Raw genomic sequence first — 12,664 nt, 5'->3', positions numbered from 1 at the left:
TCCTCCATGCACCATCCTTACTTCGTGCACTTCATCCTCTCTTGCCTAGAGAACAGTAACAGTCTCTGGCTAAATCTCTCAGACCAAGCTCCAAGTTATCAGTAAACTATCACCAGTCTAACCATAACATATCACATCCCCAAGAGATTTAAAGTCTAAGCATCTTAGTGCCCACATCACATCTCTATCCACTAATAGCATCAAGTAGGGTTGACAAAAACAGCAATTATGTGCCAAACACTATACCTGATTTTCATTTCCTGCAAAACAGGTGCTCCTATGCACTAAGTCCAGGTTGACATTCAACAGGTGAATCTGCCAACACCCTTGAGTCACTTTAGTCATTATTATCATTCTGCTGGAGCAGCAAGCTGCTCAACAGCCATATTCTTCCTGTATATGCTGTGATTTCCTATAGACCATGTAAAATCTGATGCCAAGAGTTACCTCCTCTGTGAAGTCTTGCAAATGCCCCCCTTAAAACACAGTGGATCTCTCTTTTCTCTGTATGTCAATAGCTGGAATCCTGCAACTTTGCCAAGTGCTTGGGACATGTATTCAAGGTGGGGAGAAGTCAGCAGAGATGGCAGTGGTTGAAAAATCTGCAGTTTGTTTTTCCTGCATGTGCCCTTTGTAATAATACACAAGGACTTCTTCCTGTGACTGTCCCTGTATTCTTCCTAGGGCAGACAGAAGGACATAAACACCAAATGCTCTACCCAAAACCGTCTTTTTCTACTCTAACTCACCATGCTGAATATGGCTAGTGAACCAGATTCCTTTTTGGAACATTAAGACACTCTCCCCTAATAGGCTGTCACATCCTGTCAGCACTGTACTGACAGCTCCAACCTCCAATCACATGACTTTTTAACAATCAAGGATGTTTTCTGGTCTAGTTCTTTCCACAGAGCCTCTGCCCCTCCAAGTACATCCTTATATACAAAGAAATAGGAATGTCTAACTCAATTTAAAAAGTTAAAGGTGCAAATTCTAATATAAAATTACAGTCAAGGGCCTGGCACAGCAGCCTAGCAGCTAAATTCCTCACCTTAAAAGTGCCAGGATATACGTAGGCACTGGTTCTAATCCTGGCAGCCCTGCTTCGCATCCAGATCCCTGCTTGGGGTTTGGGAAAGCAGTCAAGCTTGGCCCAAAGTCTTGGGACCCTGCACCCATGTGGCGAGCTCCTGGCTTCAGATCAGCACAGCTCCCGCTGTTGTGGCCGCTTGGGGAGTGAATCATCGGACAAAAGATCTTCATTTCTGTTTCTCCTCCTCTCTGTATATCTGACTTTCCAATAAAAATTTTAAAATACTTTATAAAAAAAACAGTCCTTCACATTTTTACGCCCATTGGTTTTGCAGGTGCCACTGCACGGATCTGTGTGTGGTATAGCAACAACAGCAGACAGCAGTGCCCAGCAATCTTTATGTATATATCCCTTCAATGGCGACTGAGATGCTTATTCAATTTTGTAATTACTAAGTAAATTACTTACCTCCCTCCGCCCCCGATACACTTTACATCATTCCATTCAGGTCTAAGCTCATTACTCTCCTATCCTTGAATAAAGAATGTTTCTAACACATTGCACACAAGTCTGAAACCAGCTTAGGTTCAAATCTCACCCTCTCCATTTCTAGAACCACATGACCATGATGGTGTCTGCATCTCTCTTCTGACAGAATGAAAACACCCAGATACTTCAGCATTGACAAAGATGACATGAGATAACCCAGCTAAGTGATGCCCAGTAACATGTACTCATATTTTTTTAAAAAAGATCTATTTATTTTTATTGCAAAATCAGATATACAGAGAGGAGGAGAGATAGAGAAGAAGATCTTCCGTTCGTTGATTCACTTCCTAAGTGAACGCAATGAACAGAGCTGCACCGAACCCAAGCCAGGAGCCAGGAACTTCCTCCAGGTCTCCCACATGCGTGCAGGGTCCCAAGGCTTAGGCTGTCCTTGACTGCTTTCCCAGGCCGCAAACAGGGAGCTGGATGGGCAGTAGGACCACTGGGATTAGAACCAGGGCCCATATGGGATCCTGGGCGCGTTCAAGGCAAGGACTTCAGCTGCTAGGCCACCATGCTGGGCCCATATTTCTACATTTTTCAACACCAGTTATGTCTTCATAGCTGAAATTTTCTGTATTCTCCAAGCTCTAATACAAATATAATTTCCTTCAAAAGTCTCCACTGAGCAACAAATACACATTATCTTTCCCCATTCCAACAACATTTCTTACTTTATCTTAACCCATTTGTGTTGCCACAATAAAACACTTTACACTGGATCCATTTATGAATGATAATTCTGGAGGAAAGTCCAAGATAATGGCCATGTCTGGTGGGGGCCAATTCCTCACAGATCAGGGTGTGTAAGTGTTTTCAAGGCAAAAACAGCTACCATTTATTTATTTTAATTTTATTTTAAAACACAAAGACAGGAAACAGATAAAGAGGTTTTCCAACCACTGGTTCATTCCTCCAATAAACCCAACTGCTGAGGATGGGCCAGGCCCAAGCCAGAAGTCTAGAATTCAGTCTGAGTCTCCCACATGAGAGGCAAGGATTCAACCACTTGAGCTATCATCACAGCCTACCAGGGAACGCATCTGTAGGAAGCTGGAGTCAGGGGCAAAGCCGGCATAATATTTTAGGAACTCCAATACAGGATGTGGGCTTATAATGCTTGCCCAGGGGGCTAATTCCTCATGCCATCAGCATGGGAGTTAGCTAGAAGTATACAAATTTTGAGAGAAAACATACATTCATAAGGATTCTTAAACATATGCTGCTTCTAACATAGAATGTCGTGGTATACAAAAGTAGGACTTCAATGCTAAGTAATTTAGGTTGAATCCCATTCACTCCATGTACTAACTTTTTGAGTTAACATGATTACCCAAGCTCTCAGTGTTCTAGTTTCCCAGAGAAAAATGGGAGTGTAACAGCATTTACCCTATATGGCTGGTATGGGAACTAAATGAGTTATTGTAAAAAAAAGTTCATAGGACACAGACTGGCACATAACAAATGCGAAGTGTGTGCCTTTATTATTTTATTACCCATAATCTGTTCCGCCAAGAAGATGACCAGCCCATACAACTTCCCAATAAATGCCAATCAAATTAGTTGTTTATATACATGGTTCAGAATGTTTACATAATACATCTTTAGAGAATATACAAATATTTGAAATTTAAACGTGGTTGTATATATGCCTATCTCATCCTGATCTATTTACATTGAGAAGTAAAAGTTAACAGGGATGTTCTTTAATAATCATTATCTCATTGAGCTCTACCTTCAAATACATTTCGAATTCCAGTTCTCATCTCCTTCCCTGCTCACACCCCAGCTAGAGACACCATCTTACCTTAGACCACTAGCAATAGTCCACAGGTCTGATATTCCTAATTCTATCTTGATCCCTTATCTCTGAAACAGAAGAGTCTCAATAAAAGAGTGAAAAAATTCATTTTGTAACAAAATGACTCGTAACAAAATTACTTCCTAACCTCATCTTCCTCACTTTTCTCTCCATTACATGACAGAAAATGTGCTGGCCTCAATCTTTTCCCATCTCTTTCAAATCCTCTTCTCTAACACAAACCTAAACCTCCATTACTTTCATAGGTCTACCCAAATGCATATTCTCCACGTATATAAACACACCCTGTGACTCACAATCTGACATCTAGCAATGACCCAAGAGAGTAAAGATCTTATCCACTCAACCACATTCTAGCCTGAGAGTTCAAATACTATCAGGCACATAGCAGACACCCAATGAAAAACTGCTGAATTAATTCTTCCTGGCTTTGGAGGTATGCAACATTAACATTTTGTCTATACTAAGTTACCATATTGACAAAGAACAAAAAACAGAACTTTAAGGCATATTTTGGGGCTCTCGAATCTGGAGTTGGGAGATGAACTAGAAACTTTAGAAACTATATGTGGCGTTTTTTAAAACTCACAGGTTGGGACAAGCCTCACTGCCTGAATGCCTCAAATAAGGAAAACCATCATAAGATGCCCACTCCACCACTGCCAATGGGATTTTGTCAAAGATCCCTTAGTTAAGCTATATTAAAAAAAAAAAAAAATAGCCATGGGTCACTTGATTAAAGCACACAGTCATTCAATGGTCAAGGTTATGTCCAAGTCACTTCTGCATGATTCTAATGATTTACAAAGAAAAAAAAAAAACTAGCACAATACAATGCAATTCATTCAAATAATCAATTTATTCAAAATAAAGAGTATGTTATGTACAGTTAAAAACAACTTTAAGGATGAAACAATAGGCTTAACAACCAGTGTATCACCAAGCTGTAAGAAACTTTAGAAAATATCTACCCCAAAAAGGCTGGCTGTTAATTAATTAATTAATTAATGCTAAATGTTACCAATACAAATCTTACAGATCATAATAAGCAGAGCTTACTATTTTTCACAATCATCAATCTGAAGTTCCACAGTGGAATTACTACTTCCCAAGGTTAGATTCAGAAATATGAAAAAAAAAAATTTTTTTTTTTTTGGTGGCCTCAACTAAGTGGTGCCAGCCAACAGGAAAAGTACTTGTGACATCCTACAATGATACCCAAAGTAGAAATCCTAGGTACAATCTTTAACTCCAACTCTATTCAACCAGTTGGCTCCCCATATGGTACTTTGTACTACAGATGACTAAAACCGTTCCTACCATCAAAATGGCCCCAAATGTATAACACGCTGAAATACTTAGTCCAAGGTACAGATATCACAGAAGTCCACCTTTGCTTCAGTACAAAACACAGTCACAAGAAATACTGTTACTATAAATCCAGCAAAATCATTCTTTACTGGTAACACACTAATTTCAGCAAGGACTGAACTCATAAGGACAATCCATTCTACTCCGACTATTCCCCACAACCACACAGAGGAGGAAGTGGTTTAGAGAAAACATGCTTGCTTGTGTTATTACTTCATCTCATCATAGAGTAGACTGCAAAAGGTTGAAGGTCAAGACTCCTCCTACCTTATTATTCTAGCCTGAATTTTTATCCCTCAACAGAAGTGTGAAATGGGTCCTTTGGTAGCTTCTCATCCCCCACCATCTGCCTTATCATGTGGCAACTTTGACCCTAGCTAAACGCCTACAGGAAGCTCACTACCCTTAACCTGGCCATCTCTCTTTATCTGTGGTTACCCACAGGCTCTGGTCTTCTCTTGCCATGTCCTCTACCTTGACCACCACTTCCCCACCCATCAAAACACATCCATCCTACTTCATTCTTCCAGACTTACATTACTAATACTAACCAATAATTGTGATATCTGAACAAACATCTCTATTGTACCTCATCTAATCCTCATGGCTGCTTCGGACAAAAATCTCACACCCACAGTCACACAGTAGAGAACCAGTGGAGTCAGAATTCTACAATTGGATGTGGATTGGGCAATGACTGCTAATAATTATACAACTGACTTCACAAAAGAAAAATAATAAATACTTAACAATTTGTCTCTCCCTTATACAGCTATGTGCAAACATGGGTCACTTAAATGTGATTTCACATTATGCACAGCTTTTAGTTTCATTATGGGTGTATGTGTCCAAGTAAGTGTACAAATATGGAAACATATATTAACTTATGTGAATTGCCTGACATTTAAATGTCAGTAACAAATTAATGGAGAATATCTTTGAAGCTACCACAGAAAGCAATGTTAGCATAACATTTAGCTTACTAAAGTTTATTTCACATCTATCACTGCAGAAAGGCAAATGAGGTGAGATTTCAGTACAAACAATGCAGCGAAATTCTATAAAACCAAAGGAAAATAATCAAGTATGGTCAAAACAAGAATTTATCATCCTTGTGAGCTGTGTGAAAACTGCTTCACTAGAGGAAAGAGTACTGTTAAAAATAATACACCTGGCATACTGGCAGAGGTTTAACTCTAAGTGTGATACAAAAGAAGCAGGGGAGTGGAAGCAATCCAGACGTTCCTCAACCAGCGAGAAAATAAACAGAACACAATATTTAATGGATGTAACAGCAGAGCACTGTGGTAAGAAAATAAGCAACACTCTGAACGATAAATATCATATTTTCTCTTCTTTGTGGGAGCTGATATACACAGCAAGCATAGAAACATTGTGGGTGACATATTATTTGGTATTTTGAAACTTTTGCTTTGTTGAATCATATCATTCAAATAAGAATACACCGTCCTTTCCCCAATATTAAAAAATGGAGACTGAAAAATGGTGAGGACTCTTTGGGTACTTATGATTTTGTTTTTAATTTGGGTATTGCTTGTGGTTGTTTTTAAGTTGGGCATTGTGCTCAGAGGACAAATAACTCCTTTATCTGTGTTTTCTAAGTATGTTCCTTGGTATATATATTGTAAATCAGTAACGTATAAATAAAGGAAAATAAATCATTAAGCCATAAACAAAAAAAAAAAGAATAGGAAGAAAATCCTGCCAAATGTTATCACAAGAAGAACTCTGGTGAGATTATGCTAAGTGAAATAAGCCAGTCACAAAAAGAGAAACACTAAAGGACTGTATTTCTATCAGGAATCTAAGTAGTTAAAATCATAGAGGCTAGAATGATGATGACTGGGCGTGAAAAGAGAACTGGGCTGTTGATTAGTAAGCGCAGAGTTTCAGCTTTGCATGACTAAAACAGTACTGGAGACCTATTTCACAACAAAGAAAATACAGAGAACATCACTGGATTGTACATTTCAAATGGTGAATATGTGAAACTTTTTGACACATAATTTTTACCACCACCAAAAGAAGGGAAGCCAGACTAGGCGATTTGGGTCAGCCTGGAAGTTTTACTCAAATTGAAATTCTTGTATATAATTCATTCACTCCTTTGGGGGAATCCAAAAATCACAGTGCAGACCATCATATCCAATGTGACTTCTCTTGCTATTCTAGTCATTATTAATCCCTCATTCATTTCTACCAAGAAGCATTGTAGAAAGCATGACATGTGAATTCCAACCCAGGCTTCTCCACATTTAACTCTGAATCTTGACTTAGTGACTTAATTTCCATAAAGCTCTGTTTCCTCCTTTGTAAAACTAGGTTTGGACCAGTGTTACTATATAAAAGGCAAAGCTACCACCCACAAAGCAAAGATACAATAAGGGTGCCAGTGTCCCAGCTGCTCCTCTTCCTATCCAGCTCTCTGTTAAAGGCCTGAGGAATTCAGCAGAGAATGGCCCAAGTGTTTGAGCTCTTGCTACCACATGGGAGATGGAATAAAACTCCCAGCTTCAGATTGTCCAAGCCCTGGCCATTGTGGCCAACTGGGGAGTGACCCAGCAGACAACACATCTCTCTCCCTCTCTTCCTCTCTCTCTTTCTCTATCACGCTTTTGCGCGCTCTCTCTCTCTCTCTCTCTCCCCATTTCCCTCTCTCCGTCTTTTCTCTGAGACTCTGATTTTTAAATAAATAAATACATCTTTTAAAATATGATTGCATGCTTCATATTTAAAATTTCATCTCTTAGGATTAAGCAAGTGAAATACATAAGGCTTATAAAGCAGTATGCTACATGACTTGCAAGTATACAATTCAATTCTATTATGATAAATTCATCTCTTATTTATAATATTACACTTGGTCATATCTATACTTTGTCATACACTTGGTTTGAACAGCACTATTTGCACAGAACTGTAACATTTCAGGGCTGGTACTGTGGCATAGCCCCTTAAGCCTCTAACCTGTATAATTAGCATCCTTTATGGTAGCAAATCTGTGTACTGGCTGCTCCACTTCCAGTCCAGCTCCCTGCCAACATAAATGGGAAAGCAATGTAGGATGGTCCAAGTGCTTGGACCCCTGTACCCATGTGGGAGACCTACTAGCTCCAGCTCCTAGCTCCTGGCTTCAGCCTGACCCTGCTTTAGCCATTGCAGCCATGTGGAGAGTGAACTAACAGATGGAATATTTCTGTGTCTTTCCATCTCTTTAACTATCATTTCAAATAAAATAAATAAATCTTTTTGAAAAGAGAGATATAACATTCCTCCTATAAAATCATTCTTTTCATAAACCCACAAACCATTTAACATAGAAGTACACTAAGTTTTATTAATACAACTAAGGCTAGAATTTGGAGAATGATGGCTTTACCGAAACTACTGAAGTCTAATGTCCTAGGCCACAGGCCACAGTGATTACCACAGATCCCGAGTTGCCATGTGCTTGCTGCCTTGTGTGGGTTTTGGCTAAGTCTCTTCCTGAGCCTTGCACTGTTTTCTGCGAGTAGAGATGATAACAGTGCTTACCTAATAAGGGTCTTTGTAGAATGAAACGAGTGACCATGTAAAACGATCTTAGAACAGTGCGTGGCAAGCAATAACATTTCATTAGTTACCTGCTGAGTAGAGGATAACCAACCGAGGTTTGAGCCGAAAATAACAAAATCATTTCATGGCTTGCATCAAGGAGAAAGGGTTGCTTTAAGTCACATTTTTGAAACCATAGTTCTTTTTCTTTTTTATAATTATTATTTCTCATGATACGGTCCCATAAGCACAGGGAATTTCCTCTCCGATATCTAGTCCCCCTCCCCGCTGTTTTCCCTCACATAAACACAGAAGTACAGAAGGCAACAACAGTCACAAGTCCAACACTCTGTTTAGTATACCATGACTTGTATCCTATTGTCAAGATATAGTTAATGGTTTCATTGTGAGCCCTCCTTCTATTCCACAGGAGAGATGCATACTGCAACAATTAGTTTCATTTACTGTGCAATCTGAAAACACAACTCTCAAAGTGTACAAGGTACGATCTATTCCTGTATCCAGTGAGGCCAAGAGTGGTCACTCCTGCTCTTGATCTAACACTTAGGTGGGAGTGTTTCCGATGGCATCTTCATAGAGCACTGCTCAGCATTCTCCCTAACTTCAGTAAGTCTTTTGGTTTTCAAGTTATCCATCTTAAAGTACTTAAGGTTTGGGGCCTGCTCTAAATTCTGATGGACAGATCACTAAGGTGGAGCCACTAATTCTGGGGATCTGGAGAAAAAGTTCATCCTCTTGAATTTCTAATCTGCACAGAAGTGGGGCTAGCGGAAAGACATGATCAGCTGATGTTTGCATCACTAACAAGGACTCCCATCTGCATTCCCCTGTCAGCATCTGACAAGGGCCAGTCCTCTCTTCCCTCTCCACCACAGAGCCACACCTACAACCTAAGAGCTGAAAGAAAGAAAACCCGGCCTGAGCAAGCACACATACTCTCTTGGCTCCTACACAAAGCATCTTCCATGCTAAACAAAAGCTTGTATTTATTCTAGTCAAAACGAGAGAATTACCTATCAGCATAAAGGGTTTCTTTAAATGTACAATAGGTACACACACACAAATATTCCAATTTTAAAATCTTAGCATAAATGTATACTCCACTATTTCTTTGTATCTAAGACTCACAGTTTTAGACTAACAACCAGATGTTTCAAAATAGCCTACTGTGAACACTTCCTCTCTGCATTTATAAATAGCACTCTGACCTCTTTTCCAACTGAATTTGAGGACTTATTCCTATTGGCTCAGTAATTGTCAAGGTCTGTTTTTCTTACGAGAAGAAGTTATCTTAACAAATACCACCTGAAGAACTGGACCCTTTATTTACATCTGTTCTTTCAATAAATATTTAAGGAGTGCTATTCTCTCCAAAATAACAGTAGGAAACGTTTGTAATTCAAGATAACAGAATCTATTATCTGATTTGAGAATGGAGCTAAGGCCTACAAAGAAAAGGAAGATCCAATGTCTTCTTGCAAGGATTTAAAAGAGGCAGATTACACATGAGTAAAAGCAAAAAAAAAAAAAAAAAAAAAAAAAGACATGCCTATCAGCCATCAGTCCTACTAGTGAAAAAAATTGGTGAAAAAAATATTTTTGTGCTCTATATTGCACACATTTTGCATTCTTAATATTGCTTTTATTTAATTCTACAGGTTACATTACCCCCATCATTCTTCATGGATATGTAGAAATGCCAGAAATCTCAAATCAGCTCCATGAATACACTGAAAACCAGCTTTGCAATGTAGGGACCAGTGTAGGTGCTCCTCCAAGAAGGGTTTTGGGAAGGGTGAGCTGTAGCAGGTGGAGGCAGCAACACTCAAGCTGAACGAACACCATCAAGGGGACATGGAAGCAGAGTACCCAAGTTGGACTTAGGGCTCCAGATAAACAATGCCAGAATGACAGGCTGCCATTGGCTGGCAAGGCCTTCAGTGGCAGACTAAGTAACCAGTGCTTCCAGGCACTACAGCTCCTGTGAGTCTCTACACGCCCTCTCACCATCACCACTCTGAAGAGCCTGACGACATCATGGAAACCACGCTCCTGCTCGTCCTGATCATCTCTGCCTCCGAACAAACTATTCTCTCCTGCCCCAGACGCTAAGTACTAAAACCAGCAGTCTACCTGCCCATATCTGTATATAACTGGAATAAGATGGAAAAATGCTTCTTCCCACCTCTTCCCCTAGTCAAAAAAAAAAAAAAAAAAAAATGACTACCCTATCCAGATTTCTCGGTGCCCCATCCCCACCCCTGCAAAGGAGGGGTCATACCAGCTAATGCTAGGTCACAACTAAGAAAATTTCACAAGCCAAATGTCTAACTAAAAAAGGGTCATGTGTATGATTTCAATGGAGAATAGAAATAATCAAGCAAAATGGCTTAAGCATCATTATTTAAATCCAGACATTACTTTAGAAACACAACTTAAGTGATAAACCACACTGTCCAGATTACACAACAAAAAGTCAAAATGACATCTCAGAAATTATCAACACCAAGATGTAAGTCCAAAACCATTAAGAATTTCTCCATCTAATTCATATTTTATGAAGCATTACAAAAACCCCTATAGTTTAGTATGCAAAGGTCAGTCACTCTATAGATGACTCAATTAATAAATGGGGGACATTAAAAGACAGCTGTTAAGTGAATGAGCATACAGCTGCAATTTTATACGTACTCTCATCAAACTGTCAAGAGTTGAAGGAGGTGGCTTTAGGAGCAAAACTTCCTTCTCTGATATCATAAAGGCCGTAACCCAGAATCCCAAGCAGGTTTTAAAACGTCACAGTTTCAATGTGATAACACAAAGTTCCTAAGAAAACTGCAATGTGTAGACCCCGGGTTTTCCAATGAACCACAGTAGGCAAGAAACTGAATCGGAAAACCATTCACTGAACACCCATGAGACTCACGAGGCCGGCAACTGGTAGTGACATCAGAAAAAGAAATCATTTTTAAATGTATCATCGGTTTCTGTTTCCACAGACAACCCCTATAAAACCTGACAAGCTTACAGAGGAAGCGAACAACACAAACACAAGTACACCCACATAAGTAAGTGTTAACAAGCCGTTGCACTTACCCTCTAGGTGCGTTTTAATTTAAAATCTTTGGTGCCTGCAAACTCTGACTCTATAAGCCCCTCTTGGCAGGGCACCTGTGTAAGTACGTGTGTATTAAATAGTTGCACGATGAGCAGCCAGGGAAAGATTTCCAGTTTAGATTCTAGCCTAGTTCCATGACCTACTTCATCGCTCTTGTGAGGTGAAGGAAAATCATGAATAAAAACTTGGTGGAACTTATTTTTCTTCTCTACTGAAAACAGTTTATTTGAAAACAAACAAACAAACAAAAACAAACAAAAGCCCGTAACTTCATTTTGCAATCACTTGTGGGCAATGTTCCATAAATTCCGGGTGCACAGGGCTTAAGTGCAGAGGAATCAATACGGAGCTTGTAAGTACAACACTATTATTGGTCATAACAATGACAGCCAATTAAATGTACTTTTAAAAATAGCTGATTTTCAATACACTTTTTTTAAACCCAAAGGATATATTCCACTGAGTAGCCTGTTTCAAGGACAAAGTTGATCAAAAATTAAAAAAAAAAAAATTTGCTACCACCATACAAACTTGCAACACCTTGAGCTGTCAGTAACCCCTCAGAGCTTTGCATTCCCTTGTCTTTTTTTCTCCAGCTATCAAAGCTTAAAGTACACCACCTGACATGATGGAGCCTTCTTCCCAAAACCACCCAGTACCTCCCCAAGGAGGTGAGAGGAGTGCCTAATAAGAGAATTGGCCAAAATCAAATAAAATAAGACTTACTTCACTAAGTAAGATGGATACCAAATTTTCCAAAGTGAACCATCTCTCAAAGTGAAGGAGAAAGATCAGTTCATTCACTGCCGACAGGTTCCTGCGGATGGTGTAGGGTTCGGGCAGGTGGAGGCCAAATGGCTGTAATTAAAGTTAATTAACAGGCCTGTCGTTTTAAAGTGCATAACAAGCAGAGTGCAGGGTGCACTGAGACCAAAGCGAACTCATTATCTCCACCAAGTAAATAAGTTGGTGCCTGGAACTCGCTACAGCTCCTTTATTCCTGAGGAGGTGGGGACGAAGGGTGGAGATTAATTCCGGGGGTGCGGGGGTCTGGTTGTTGGGCCGGTGGTCACCCCTGTTATGTCAAATCTTAGAAGTGAGAGGAGTTTCTCAATCGCTTACTCGCTTATGGTTTCCTTTTAGCCGCCCACACGCGCGAGCGAAATCCAAGGGGCAGAAACAAGAGCGGAAATTT

At 39.7% G+C, this 12,664-nt stretch overlaps 1 protein-coding gene across 3 annotated transcripts in view; it reads right to left on the bottom strand.

Annotated features, from left to right (window-relative positions):
- LOC121166504 (arf-GAP with Rho-GAP domain, ANK repeat and PH domain-containing protein 2) overlaps positions 1 to 11,856 on the bottom strand; it is a 172,104-nt gene extending 160,248 nt beyond the window's left edge. The window contains exon 1 of one of the 3 annotated variants that reach the window (XM_040995670.1): positions 11,448 to 11,856. The gene's annotated coding sequence lies outside the window, so the exon portion shown is untranslated. The remainder of the gene's footprint in view (positions 1 to 11,447) is intronic. The other 2 variants (XM_040995669.1, XM_040995671.1) reach the window with 2 other exon arrangements.
- Positions 11,857 to 12,664: the final 808 nt, after the last annotated feature.

Source organism: Ochotona curzoniae, unplaced genomic scaffold (genome assembly GCF_017591425.1).
Source record: "Ochotona curzoniae isolate NIBS_2020 unplaced genomic scaffold, NIBS_Ocur_1.0 patch153, whole genome shotgun sequence".
Lineage (NCBI taxonomy): Eukaryota > Metazoa > Chordata > Mammalia > Lagomorpha > Ochotonidae > Ochotona > Ochotona curzoniae.
Note: the sequence above shows the minus strand (reverse complement) of the source record. Positions and strands in the feature narration are given on the sequence as shown.